The following is a 14,801-nucleotide window of genomic DNA, read 5'->3' on the forward strand; positions in this document are numbered from 1 at the left end:
GTATTAAATTCGGATGCAATTTCTGTGTTTCATCGGCAATAAGAAGGTCCAAGGTATACAGAAAAACCTAAGGTGAAGCATCGAAATCCAAAACTGGACTCACAGGAGAGGTTTAAATCATAGAATCTTTGAGTGTCAGTCCTCTTGTACTTAAGTCGGCATTGTGCCTTTTGTATTAATTTCGGATGCAATTTCTGTGTTTCATCGTCTATAAGAAGGTCCAAGGTATACAGTAAATTTGAAGTGAAGCATCGGAATCTAGAACTCAACTCACAGGAGAGGTTTAAATCATAGAAAGTTAGAGCGTCAGTCTTCTTGTACTTAAGTCGGCATTGTGCCTTTTGTATTAAATTCGGATGCAATTTCTTTGTTTCATCGTCAATAAGAAGGTCCAAGGTATAGAGTAAACTTGAAGTGAAGCATCGGAATCTAAAACTCAACTCACAGGAGAGGTTAAAATCATAGAAAGTTAGAGCGTCAGTCCTCTTGTACTTAAGTCGGCATTGTGACTTTTGTATTTATTTCGGATGCAATTTCTGTGTTTCATCGTCAATAAGAAGGTCCAAGGTATACAGTAAACCAGAAGTGAAGCATCGTAATCTAAAACTGAACTCACACAAGAGGTTTAAATCATAGAAATTTAGAGTGTCAATCCTCTTTCACTTAAGACGCCATTGTGCCTTTTGTTATAAATTCGAATGCAATTTCTTTGCTACTTCGTCAATAAGCGGGTCCAAGGTATACAGTAAACCTGAAGTGAAGCATCAGAATCTAAAACTGGACTCACAGGAGAGGTTTAAAATATAGAAACTTAGGGTGTCAGTCCTCTTGTACTTAAGTCGGCAATGTGCCTTTTGTATTAAATTCGGATGCAATCTCTGTGTTTCATCGCCAATAAGAAGGTCCAATGTATACAGTAAACCTGAAGTGAAGCATCAGAATCTAAAACTGGACTCACAGGAGAGGTTTAAAATATAGAAAGTTAGAGTGTTAGTCCTCTTGTACTTAAGTCATCATTGTGCCTTTTGTATTAAATTTGGATGCAATTTCTGTGTTTCATCGTCAATAAGAAGGTCCAATGTATAGAGTAAACTTGAAGTGAAGCATCGGAATCTAAAACTCAACTCACAGGAGAGGTTCAAATCATAGAAAGTTAGAGCGTCAGTCTCTTGTACTTAAGTCGGCATTGTGTCTTTTGTATTTATTTCGCATGCAATTTCTGTGTTTCATCGTCAATAAGAAGGTCCAAGGTATACAGTAAACCTGAAGTGAAGCATCGTAATCTAAAACTGGACTCACAGGTGAGGTTTAAATCATAGAAAGTTTAGTGTCAGTCCATTTGTACATAAGTCGGCATAGTGTCTTTTGTATTAAATTCGGATGCAATTTCTGTGTTTCATCGTCAGTAAGAAAGTCCAAGGTATATAGCAAACCTGAAGTGAAGCATTGGAATCTAAAACAGAACTCACACGAGAGGTTTAAATCATAGAAAATTAGAGTGTCAGTCCTCTTGAACTTAAGTCGGCATTGTGCAATTTGTATTAAATTGGGATGCAATTTCTGTGTTTCATCGTCAATAAGAAGGTCCAAGGAATACAGTAAACCTGAAGTGAAGCATCGGAATCTAAAACTCAACTCACAGGGGAGATTCAAATCATAGAAAGTTAGAGTGTCAGTCCTCTTGTACTTAAGTCGGCATTGTGCCTTTTGTACTAAATTCGGATGCAATTTCTGGGTTTCATCGTCAATAAGAAGGTAGAAGAGATTCAGTAAAATTGTAGTGAAGCATCGGAATCTAAAACTGGACTCACAGGAGAGGTTCAAATTACAGAAAGTTAGAGTGTAAGTCCTCTTGTACTTAAGTCGGCATTGTGCCTTTTGTATTAAAGTCGAATGCAATTTCTGTGTTTCATCGTCGATAAGAAGGTCCAAGGTATACAGTAAACCGGAAGTGAAGCATCGGAATCTAACACTCAACTCAAAGGATTGGTTCAAATCATAGAAAGTTAGAGGTTCAGTCCTCTTGCACTTAAGTCGGCATTGTGCCTTTAGTGTTAAATTCGGATGCAATATCTGTGTTTCATCGTCAACACGAAAGTCCCAGGTATACAGTAAACCTGAAGTGTAGCATCGGAATCTAAAACAGGACTCACAGGAGAGATTTAAATCATAGAGAGTTAGAGTGTCGGTTCTCTTGTACTTAAGTCGGCATTGTGCCTTCTGTATTAAATTCCGATGCAATTTCTGTGTTTCATCATCAATAAGAAGGTCCAAGGTATACAGTAAACCTGAAGTGAAGCATCGGAATCTAAAACTGGACTCACAGGATAGGTTTAAATCATAGAAAGTTAGAGTGTCAGTCCTCTTGTACTTAAGTCGGCATTGTGCCTTTTGTATTAAATTCCGATGCAATTTCTGTGTTTCATCATCAATAAGAAGGTCAAGGTATACAGTAAACCTGAAGTGAAGCATTGGAATCTAAAACTGAACTCACACGAGAGGTTTAAATCATAGAAAGTTAGAGTGTCAGTCCTCTTGAACTTACGTCGCCATTGTGCCATTTGTATTAAATTCGGATGCAATTTCTGTGTTTCATCATCAATAAGACGGTCCAAGGTATACAGTAAACCTGAAGTGAAGCATCGGAATCTAAAACTGGACTCACAGGAGAGGTTTAAATCATAGAAAGTTAGAGTGTCAGTCTTCTTGTACTGAAGTCGGCATTGTGCCTTTTGCATTAAATTCGGATGCAATTTCTTTGTCTCATCGTCAATAAGAAGGTCCAAGGTATTCAGTAAACCTGAGGTAAAGCATCGGAATCTAAAACTCAGCTCACAGGAGAGGTTTAAATAATAGATAGTTAGAGTGTCAGTCCTCTTGTACTTAAGTCAGCATTTTGCCTTTAAATTAATTTCGGATGCAATTTTTGTGTTTCATCGTCAATAGAAAGGTCCAAGGTATACAGTAAACCTGAAGTGAAGCATTGGAAGCTAAAACTGAACTCACACGAGAGGTTTAAATCATAGAAAGTTAGAGTGTCAGTCCTCTTTTACTTACGTCGCCATTGTGCCTTTTGTTATAAATTCAAATGCAATTTCTTTGCTTCATCGTCAATAAGACGGTCCAAGGTATACAGTAAACCTGAAGTGAAGCATCGGAATCTAAAACTCAACTCACAGGAGAGGTTCAAATCATAGAATCTTTGAGTGTCAGTCCTCTTGTACTTAAGTCGGCATTGTGCCTTTTGTATTAATTTCGGATGCAATTTCTGTGTTTCATCGTCTATAAGAAGGTCCAAGGTATACAGTAAATTTGAAGTGAAGCATCGGAATCTAAAACTCAACTCACAGGAGAGGTTCAAATCATAGAAAGTTTGAGTGTCAGTCCTCTTGTACTTAAGTCGGCATTGTGATTTTTGTACTAAAGTCGGATGCAATTTCTGTGTTTCATCGTCAATAGGAAGGTCCTAGGTATACAGTAAACCTGAAGTGAAGCATTGGAATTTAAAACTCAACTCACAGGAGAGGTTCAAGTCATAGAAAGTTTGAGTGTCAGTCCTCTTGTACTTAAGTCGGCGTTGTGCCATTTGTATTATATTCGGATGCAATATCTGTGTTTCATCGTCAATAAGAAGGTCCAAGGTATACAGTAAACCTGAAGTGGAGCATCGGAATCTAAAACTGGACTCACAGGAGAGGTTTAAATCATAGAAAGTTAGACTGTCAGTCCTCTTGTACTTAAGTCATCACTGTGCCTTTTGTATTTAATTCGGATGCAATTTCTGTTTTTCATCGTCAACAAGAAGGTCCAAGGTACAGAGTAAACTTGAAGTGAAGCATCGGAATCTAAAACTCAACTCACAGGAGAGGTTCAAATTACAGAAAGTTAGAGTGTCAGTCCTCTTGTACTTAAGTTGGCATTGTGCCTTTTGTATTAACTTCAGATCCAATTTCTGTGTTTCAGCGTCAATAAGAAGGTCCAAGGTATACTGTAATCCTGAAGTAAAGTGTCGGAATCTAAAACTCGACTCACAAGAGAGGTTCAAATCATAGAAAGTTAGAGTAACAGTACTCTTGTACTTAAGTCGGCATTTTGCCTTTTGTATTAAATTGGGATGCAGTTTCTGTGTTTCATCGTCAATAAGAAGGTCCATTAGATTCAGTAAAATTGTAGTGAAGCATCTGAATGTAAAACTGGACTCACAGGAGAGGTTCAAATTACAGAAAGTTAGAAAGTCAGTCCTCTTGTACTTAAGTCGGCATTGTGCTTTTTGTATTAAATTCGGATGCAATTTCTGTGTTTCATCGTCAATAAGAAGGTCCAAGGGATACAATAAACCTGAAGTGAAGCATCGGAATCTAAAGCTGGACTCACAGGAGAGGTTCAAATAATAGAAAGTTAGAGTGTCAGTCCTCTTGTACTTGGGTCAGCATTGTGCCTTTTGTATTAAATTCTGATGCAATTTCTGTGTTTCATCGTCGATAAGAAGGTCCAAGGTATACAGTAAACCTGAAGTGAAGCATCGGAATCTAACACTCAACTCACAGGATTAGTTCAAATGATAGAAAGTTAGAGGTTCAGTCCTCTTGTACTTAAGCCAGCATTGTGCCTTTAGTAATTAATTCGGATGCAATTTCTGTGTTTCATCGTCAATAAGAAGGTCCAAGGTATACAGTAAACCTGAAGTGAAGCATCGGAATCTAAAACTCAACTCACAGCAGAGGTTCAAACCATAGAAAGATAGAGTGTCAGTCCTCTTGTACCTAAGTCGGCTTTGTGCCTTTTGTATTAAATTCGGATGCAATTTCTGTGTTTCATCGTCAGTAAGAAGGTCCAAGGTATACAGTAAACCTGAGGTAAAGCATCGGAATCTAAAACTTAACTCACAGGAGAGGTTTAAATCATAGAAAGTTAGAGTGTCAGTCCTCATGTCCTTAAGTCAGCATTGTTTCTTTTGTATTAAATCCGGATGCAATTGCTCTGTTACATCGTCAATAAGAAGGTCCAAGGTATACAGTAAGAGTGAAGTGAAGCATCGGAATCTAAAACTGAACTCACAGGAGAGGTTTGAATCATACAAAGTTAGGGTGTCAGTCCTCTTGTACATAAGTCGGCATTGTGCCTTTTGTATTACATTCGGATGCAATTTCTGTGTTTCACCGTCTATAATAAGGTCCAAGGCATACAGTAAACCTCAAGTGAAGCATCGGAATCTAAAACTGGAATCACAGGAGAGGTTTAATTCATAGAAAGTTAGATTGTCAGTCCTCTTGGACTTAAGTCGGCATTCTGCATTTTGTATTAAATTCGGATGCAATTTCTGTGCTTCATCGTCAATAAGAAGGTCCAAGAAAAACAGTAAACCTGAAGTGAAGCATCGGAATCTATAACTGGACTCGCAGGAGAGGTTCAAATCATAGAAAGTTAGAGTGTCTGTCCTCTTGTACTTACGTCGGCATTGTGCCTTTTGCATTAAATTCGGTTGCAATTTATGTGTCTCATCGTCAATATGAAGGTCCAAGGTATACAGTAAACCTGAAGTGAAGCATCGGAATCTAAAACTGGAGACACAGGAGAGGTTCAAATCACAGAAAGTTAGAGTGACAGTCCTCTTGTACTTATGTCGGCATTGTGCCTTTTGTATTAAATTCGGATGCAATTTCTGTGTTTCATCTTCAATAAGAAGGTCCAAGGGATACAGTAAACCTGAAGTGAAGCATCGGAATCTAAAACTGGACTCACAGGAAAGGTTCAAATCACAGAAAGTTAGAGAGTCAGTCCTCATGTACTTAAGTCGGCATTGTGCTTTTGTATTACTTTCGGATGCAATTTCTGTGTTTCATCGTCAATAAGAAGGTCCAAGGGATACAGTAAACCTGAAGTGAAGCATCTGAATCTAAAACAGGACTCACAGGAGAGGTCTAAATAATAGAAAGTTAGAGTGTCAGTCCTCTTGTACTAAAGTCGGCATTGTGCCTTTTGTATTAAATTCGGATGCAATTTCTGTGTTTCATCGTCAATAAGAAGCTCCAAGGTATACAGTAAACCTGAAGTGAAGCATTGGAATCTAAAACTGAACTCACACGAGAGATTTCAGTCATAGAAAGTCAGAGTGTCAGTCCTCTTGTACTTAAATCGGCATTGTGCCTTTTGTATTAAATTCGGATGCAATTTCTGTGTTTCATCGTCAATAAGAACGTCCAAGGTATACAGTAAACCTGAAGTGAAGCATCGGAATCTAAAACTCAACTCACAGGAGAGGTTCAAATCATAGAAACTTAGAGTGTCAGACCTCTTGTACTTAAGTCGGCATTGTGCCTTTTGTATTAAATTCGGATGCAATTTCTGTGTTTCATCGTCAATAAGAAGGTCCAAGGTTTTGAGTAAACCTGAAGAGAAGCATCGGAATCTAAAACTCAACTCACAGCAGAGGTGCAAATAATTGAAAGTTAGGATGTCAGTCCTCTAGTACTTAAGTCGGCATTGTGCCATTTGTATTACATTCGGATGCAATTTCTGTGCTTCATCGTCAATAAGAAGGTCCAAGGTATACAGTAAACCTGAAGTGGTGCATCGGAATCTAAAACTGGACTCACAGGAGAGATTTAAATCATAGAAAGTTAGAGTGTCAGTCCTCTTGTACATAAGTCAACATTGTGCCTTTTGTAATAAATTCGGATGCAATTTCTATGTTTCATAGTCAATAAGTACGTCCAAGGTATAGTGTAAACTTGAAGTGAAGCATCGGAATCTAAAACTCAACTCACAGGAGAGGTTCAAATCATAGAAAGTTAGAGGGTCAGTCCTCTTGTACTTAAGTCGGCATTGTGCCATTTGTATTAAATTCGGTTGCAATTTATGTGTTTCATCGTCAATAAGAAGGTCCAAGGTATACAGTAAACCTGAAGTGAAGCATCGGAATCTAAAACTGGACTCACAGGAGAGGTTCAAATCACAGAATGTTAGAGTGTAAGTCCTTTTGTACTTAAGTCGGCATTGTGCCTTTTGTATTAAATTCGGATGCAATTTCTGTGATTTATCATCAATAAGAAGGTCTAAGGGATACAGTAAACCTGAAGTGAAGCATGGGAATCTAAAGCTGGACTCACAGGAGACGTTCAATTCACAGAAAGTTAGAGTGTCAGTCCTCTTGCACTTAAGTCGGCATTGTGCCTTTTGTATTAACTTCGGATGCAATTTCAGTGTTTCATCGTCAATAAGAAGGTCCAAGGTATACAGTAAACCTGAAGTGAAGCATCGTAATCTAAAACTGGACTCACAGGAGAGGTCTAGATTATAGAAAGTTTGAGTGCCAGTCCTATTGTACTTAAGTCGGCATTGTGCCCTTTGTATTAAATTCGGCTGCAATTTCTGTGTTTCAGCGTCAATAAGATGGTCCAAGGTATACAGTAAACCTAAAGTGAAGCATTGGAATCTAAAACTGAACTCACACGAGAGGTTTCAGTCATAGAAAGTTAGAGTGTCAGTCCTCTTGTACTTAAATCGGCATTGTGCCATTTGTATTAAATTCGGATTCAATTTCTGAGTTTCATCGACAATAAGAAGGTCCAAGGAATTCAGTAAACCTGAAGTGAAGCATCGGAATCTAAAACTGGACTTACTGGAGAGGTTTAAATCGTAGAAAGTTAGAGTGTCAGTCCTCTTGTACTTAAGACGACATTGTGCCTTTTGTATTAAATTCTAATGCAATTTTTGTGCTTCATCGTCAATAAGAAGGTCCAAGGGATACAGTAAACCTGACGTGAAGCATCGGAATCTAAAACCTGACTCACAGGAGAGGTTTAAATCATAGACAGTTAGAGTGTCAGTCCTCTTGTACTTCAGTCGGCATTGTGATTTTTGTATTCAATTCGGATGCAATATCTGTGTTCATCGTCAATAAGAAGCTCCAAGGTATACATTAAACCTGAAGTGAAGCATCGGAATCTAAAACTCAACTCACAGGAGAGGTTCAAATCATAGAAAGTTAGAGTGTCAGTCCTCTATAACTTAAGTCGGCATTGTGCCTTTTGTATTAAATTCGGATGAAATTTCTGTGTTTCATCGTCAATAAGAAGGTTCAAGGTATAGAGTAAACCTGAAGAGAAGCATCGGAATCTAAAACCCAACTCACAGGAGAGGTTCAAATCATATATAGTTAGGGTGTCAGTCCTCTTGTACATAAGTCGGCATTGTGCCTTTTGTATTAAATTCGGATGCAATATCTGTGTTTCATCGTCAATAAGAAGCTCCAAGGTATACAGTAAACCTGACGTGAAGCATTGGAATCTAAAACTGAACTCACACGAGAGGTTTCAGTCATAGAAACTTAGAGTGTCAGTCCTCTTGTACTTAAATTGGCATTGTGCCTTTTGTATTAAATTCGGATGCAATTTCTGTGTTTTATCGTCAATAAGAAGGTCCAAGGTATACAGTAAACCTGAAGTGAAGCATCGGAATCTAAAACTCAACTCACAGGAGAGGTTCAAATCATAGAAACTTAGAGTGTCAGACCACTTGTACTTAAGTCGGCATTGTGCCTTTTGTATTAAATTCGGATGCAATTTCTGTGTTTCATCGTCAATAAGAAGGTCCAAGGTATAGAGTAAACCTGAAGAGAAGCATCGGAATCTAAAACTCAACTCACAGCAGAGGTGCTAATAATTGAAAGTTAGGATGTCAGTCCTCTAGTACTTAAGTCGGCATTGTGCTATTTGTATTACATTCGGATGCAATTTCTGTGCTTCATCGTCAATAAGAAGATCCAAGGTATACAGTAAACCTGAAGTGGTGCATCGGAATCTAAAACTGGACTCACAGGAGAGGTTTAAATCATAGAAAGTTAGAGTGTCAGTCCTCTTGTACATAAGTCAACATTGTGCCTTTTGTATTAAATTCGGATCCAATTTCTATGTTTCATAGTCAATAAGAAGGTCCAAGGTATAGTGTAAACTTGAAGTGAAGCATCGGAATCTAAAACTCAACTCACAGGAGAGATTCAAATCATAGAAAGTTTAAGGGTCAGTCCTCTTGTACTTAAGACGGCATTGTGCCATTTGTATTAAATTCGGATGCAATATATGTGTTTCATCGTCAATAAGAAGGTCCAAGGTATACAGTAAACCTGAAGTGAAGCATCGGAATCTAAAACTGGACTCACAGGAGAGGTTTAAATAATAGAAAGTTAGAATGTCAGTCCTCTTGTACTTAAGACGACATTGTGCCTTTTGTATTAAATTCTAATGCAATTTTTGTGCTTCATCGTCAATAAGAAGGTCCAAGGGATACAGTAAACCTGACGTGAAGCATCGGAATCTAAAACTTGACTCACAGGAGAGGTTTAAATCATAGACAGTTAGAGTGTCAGTCCTCTTGTACTTCAGTCGGGATTTTGATTTTTGTATTAAATTCGGATACTCTTTCTGTGTTTCATCGTCAATAAGAAGGTCCAAGGTATACATTAAACCTGAAGTGAAGCATCGGAATCTAAAACTCAACTCACAGGAGAGGTTCAAATCATAGAAAGTTAGAGTGTCAGTCCTCTATAACTTAAGTCGGCATTGTGACTTTTGTATTAAATTCGGATGCAATTTCTGTGTTTCATCGTCAATAAGAAGGGCCAAGGTATTGAGTAAACCTGAAGAGAAGCATCGGAATCTAAAACTCAACTCACAGGAGAGGTTCAAATTATAGAAAGTTAGGGTGTCAGTCCTCTTGTACTTAAGTCAGCATTGTGCCTTTTGTATTACATTCGGATGCAATTTCTATGTTTCATCGTCAATAAGAAGCTCCAAGGTATAGTGTAAACTTGAAGTGAAGCATCGGAATCGAAAACTCAACTCACAGGAGAGGTTCAAATCATAGAAAGTTAGAGGGTCAGACCTCTTGTACTTAAGTCAGCATTGTGCTTTTTGTATTAAATTCGGATGCAATTTCTGTGTTTCATCGTCAATAAGAAGGTCCAAGGTATACAGTAAACCTGAAGTGAAGCATCGTAATCTAAAACTGGACTCACAGGAGGGGTTTAAATCATAGAAAGTTAAGTGTCATTCCTTTTGTACATAAGTCAGCATTATGTTTTTTGTATTTAATTCGGATGCACTTTCTGTGTTTCACCGTCCATAAGAAGGTCCAAGGTATATAGTAAACCTGAAGTGAAGCATCGGAATCTAGTACTAGACTCACAGGAGAGGTTTAAATCATAGAAAGTTATAATGTCAGTCCTCTTGGACTTAAGTCGGCATTGAGCCTTGTGTATTTAATTCGGATGCAATTTCTGTGCTTCATCGTCAGTAAGAAGGTCCAAGATAAACAGTAAACCTGAAGTGAAGCATCGGAATCTAAAACTGGACTCGCAGGAGAGTTTCAAATCATTGAAGTTTAGAGTGTCTGTCCTCTTGTACTTACGTCGGCATTGTGCCTTTTGCATTAAATTCAGTTGCAATTTCTGTGTTTCATCGTCAATAAGAAGGTCCAAGATATACAGTAAACCTGAAGTGAAGCATCGGAATCTAAAACTGGACTCGCAGGAGAGGTTCAAATCATAGAAATTTAGAGTGTCTGTCCTCTTGTACTTACGTCGGCATTGTGCCTATTGCATTAAATTCAGTTGCAATTTCTGTGTTTCATCGTCAATAAGAAGGTCCAAGATATACAGTAAACCTGAAGTGAAGCATCGGAATCTAAAACTGGACTCACAGGAGAGGTTCAAATCACAGAAAGTTATAGTGTCAGTCCTCTTGTACTTAAGTCGGCATTGTGCCTTTTGTATTAACTTCGGATGCAATTTCTGTGTTTCATCATCAATAAGAAGGTCCAAGGTATACAGTAAACCTGAAGTGAAGCATCGGAACCTATAACTGGACTCACAGCAGAGGTTCAAATCATAGAAAGTTAGAGTGTCAGTCCTCTTGTACTTAAGTCAGCATTGTACTTTTTGTCTTAAATTCAGATGCAATTTCTGTGTTTCATCGTCAATAAGAAGGTCCAAGGTATACATTAAACCTGAAGTGAAGCATCGGAATCTAAAACTCAACTCACAGGAGAGGTCCAAATCATAGAAAGTTAGAGTGTCAGTCCTCTATAACTTAAGTCGGCATTGTGACTTTTGTATTAAATTCGGATGCAATTTCTGTGTTTCATCGTCAATAAGAAGGTCCAAGGTATAGGGTAAACCTGAAGAGAAGCATCGGAATCTAAAACTCAACTCACAGGAGAGGTTCAAATCATAGAAAGTTAGGGTGTCAGTCCTCTTGCACTTAAGTCGGCATTGTGCCTTTTGTATTACATTCGGATGCAATTTCTGTGCTTCATCGTCAATACGAAGGTCCAAGGTATACAGTAAACCTGAAGTGGTGCATCGGAATCCAAAACTGGACTCACAGGAGAGGTTTAAATCATAGAAAGTTAGAGTGTCAGTCCTCTTGTACATAAGTCGACATTTAGCCTTTTGTATTAAATTCGGATGCAATTTCTATGTTTCATCGTCAATAAGAAGGTCCAAGGTATAGTGTAAACTTGAAGTGAAGCATCGGAATCGAAAACTCAACTCACAGGAGAGGTTCAAATCATAGTAAGTTAGAGGGTCAGTCCTCTTGTACTTAAGTCAGCATTGTGCTTTTTGTATTAAATTCGGATGCAATTTCTGTGTTTCATCGTCAATAAGAAGGTCCAAGGTATACAGTAAACCTGAAGTGGAGCATCGTAATCTAAAACTGGACTCACAGGAAGGGTTTACATCATAGAAAGTTAAGTGTCATTCCTTTTGTACGTAAGTCAGCATTATGTTTTTTGTATTTAAATCGGATGCACTTTCTGTGTTTCACCGTCCATAAGAAGGTCCAAGGTATACAGTAAACCTGAAGTGAAGCATCGGAATCTAGTACTGGACTCACAGGAGAGGTTTAAATCATAGAAAGTTATAATGTCAGTCCTCTTGGACTTAAGTCGGAATTCTGCCTTGTGTATTTAATTCGGATGCAATTTCTGTGCTTCATCGTCAGTAAGAAGGTCCAAGGTAAACAGTAAACCTGAAGTGAAGCATCGGAATATAAAACTGGACTCGCAGGAAAGGTTCAAATCATACAAATTTAGAGTGTCTGTCCTCTTGTACTTACGTCGGCATTGTGCCTTATGCATTAAATTCAGTTGCAATTTCTGTGTTTCATCGTCAATAAGAAGGTCCAAGGGATACAGTAAACCTGAAGTGAAGCATCGGAATCTAAAACTGGACTCACAGGAGAGGTTCAAATCACAGAAAGTTAGAGTGTCAGTCCTCTTGTACTTAAGTCGGCATTGTGCCTTTTATATTAACTTCGGATGCAATTTCTGTGTTTCATCATCAATAAGAAGGTCCAAGGTATACAGTAAACCTGAAGTGAAGCATCGGAACCTATAACTGGACTCACAGCAGAGGTTAAATCATAGAAAGTTAGAGTGTCAGTCCTCTTGTACTTAAGTCAGCATTGTGCTTTTTGTATTAAATTCGGATGCAATTTTTGTGTGTCATCGTCAATAAGAAGGTCCAAGGTATACAGTAAACCTGAAGTGAAGCATTGGAATCTAAAACTGAACTCACACGAGAGGTTTCAGTCATAGAAAGTTAGAGTGTCAGTCCTCTTGTACTTAAATCGGCATAGTGCCTTTTGTATTAAATTCGGATTCAATTTCTGTGTTTCATCGTCAATAAGAAGGTCCAAGGAATTCAGAAAACCTGAAGTGAAGCATCGGAATCTAAAACTGGACTCACAGGAGAGGTTTAAATCATAGAAAGTTAGAATGTCAGTCCTCTTGTACTTAAGACGACATTGTGCTTTTTGTATTAAATTCTAATGCAATTTTTGTGCTTCATCGTCAATAAGAAGGTCCAAGGGATACAGTAAACCTGACGTGAAGCATCGGAATCTAAAACTTGACTCACAGGAGAGGTTTAAATTATAGACAGTTAGAGTGTAAGTCCTCTTGTACTTCAGTCGGCATTGTGATTTTTGTATTAAAATCGGATGCAATTTCTTTGTTTCATCGTCAATAAGAAGGTCCAAGGTATACATTAAACCTGAAGTGAAGCATCGGAATCTAAAACTCAACTCACAGGAGAGGTTCAAATCATAGAAAGTTAGAGTGTCAGTCCTCGATAACTTAAGTCGGCATTCTGACTTTTGTATTAAATTCGGATGCAATTTCTGTGTTTCATCGTCAATAAGAAGGTCCAAGGTATAGAGTAAACCTGAAGAGAAGCATCGGTATCTAGAACTCAACTCACAGGAGAGGTTCAAATCATAGAAAGTTAGGATGTCAGTCCTCTTGTACTTAAGTCGGCATTGTGCCTTTTGTATTACATTGGGATGCAATTTCTGTGCTTCATCGCCAATACGAAGGTCCAAGGTATACAGTAAACCTGAAGTGGTGCATCGGAATCTAAAACTGGACTCACAGGAGAGGTTTAAATCACAGAAAGTTAGAGTGTCAGTCCTCTTGTACACAAGTCGACATTTTGCCTTTTGTATTAAATTCGGATGCAATTTCTGTGTTTCGTCGTCAATAAGAAGGTCCAAGGTATAGTGTAAACTTGAAGTGAAGCATCGGAATCGAAAACTCAACTCACAGGAGAGGTTCAAATCATAGAAAGTTAGAGGGTTAGTCCTCTTGTACTTAAGTCAGCATTGTGCTTTTTGTATTAAATTCGGATGCAATTTCTGTGTTTCATCGTCAATAAGAAGGTCCAAGGTATACAGTAAACCTAAAGTGAAGCATCGTAATCTAAAACTGGACTCACAGGAGGGGTTTAAATCATAGAAAGTTAAGTGTCATTCCTTTTGTACATAAGTCAGCGTTATGTTTTTTGTATTTAATTCGGTTGCTCTTTCTGTGTTTCACCGTCCATAAGAAGGTCCAAGGTATACAGTAAACCTGAAGTGAAGCATCGGAATCTAGTACTGGACTCACAGGAGACGTTTAAATCATAGAAAGTTATAATGTCAGTCCTCTTGGACTTAAGTCGGCATTCTGCCTTGTGCATTTAATTCGGATGCAATTTCTGTGCTTCATCGTCAGTAAGAAGGTCCAAGGTAAACAGTAAACCTGAAGTGAAGCATCGGAATCTAAAACTGGACTCGCAGGTGAGGTACAAATCATAGAAAGTTTGAGTGTCTGTCCTCTTGTACTTACGTCGGCATTGTGCCTTTTGCATTAAATTCAGTTGCAATTTCTGTGTTTCATCGTCAATAAGAAGGACCAAGGGATACAGTAAACCTGAAGTGAAGCATCGGAATCTAAAACTGGACTCACAGGAGAGGTTCAAATCACAGAAAGTTAGAGTGTCAGTCCTCTTGTACTTAAGTCGACATTGTGCCTTTTGTATTAACTTCGGATGCAATTTCTGTGTTTCATCATCAATAAGATGGTCCAAGGTATACAGTAAACCTGAAGTGAAGCATCGGAACCTATAACTGGACTCACAGCAGAGGTTCAAATCATAGAAAGTTAGAGTGTCAGTCCTCTTGTACTTAAGCAGCATTGTACTTTTTGTATTAAATTCAGATGCAATTTCTGTGTTTCATCGTCAATAAGAAGGTCCAAGATATACAGTAAACCTGAAGTGAAGCATCGGAATCTAAAACTGGACTCGCAGGAGAGGTTCAAATCATAGAAATTTAGAGTGTCTGTCCTCTTGTACTTACGTCGGCATTGTGCCTATTGCATTAAATTCAGTTGCAATTTCTGTGTTTCATCGTCAATAAGAAGGTCCAAGATATACAGTAAACCTGAAGTGAAGCATCGGAATCTAAAACTGGACTCACAGG

The sequence above is a fragment of the Schistocerca americana genome, chromosome 4 (genome assembly GCF_021461395.2).
Source record: "Schistocerca americana isolate TAMUIC-IGC-003095 chromosome 4, iqSchAmer2.1, whole genome shotgun sequence".
In the NCBI taxonomy this organism is placed as follows: domain Eukaryota; kingdom Metazoa; phylum Arthropoda; class Insecta; order Orthoptera; family Acrididae; genus Schistocerca; species Schistocerca americana.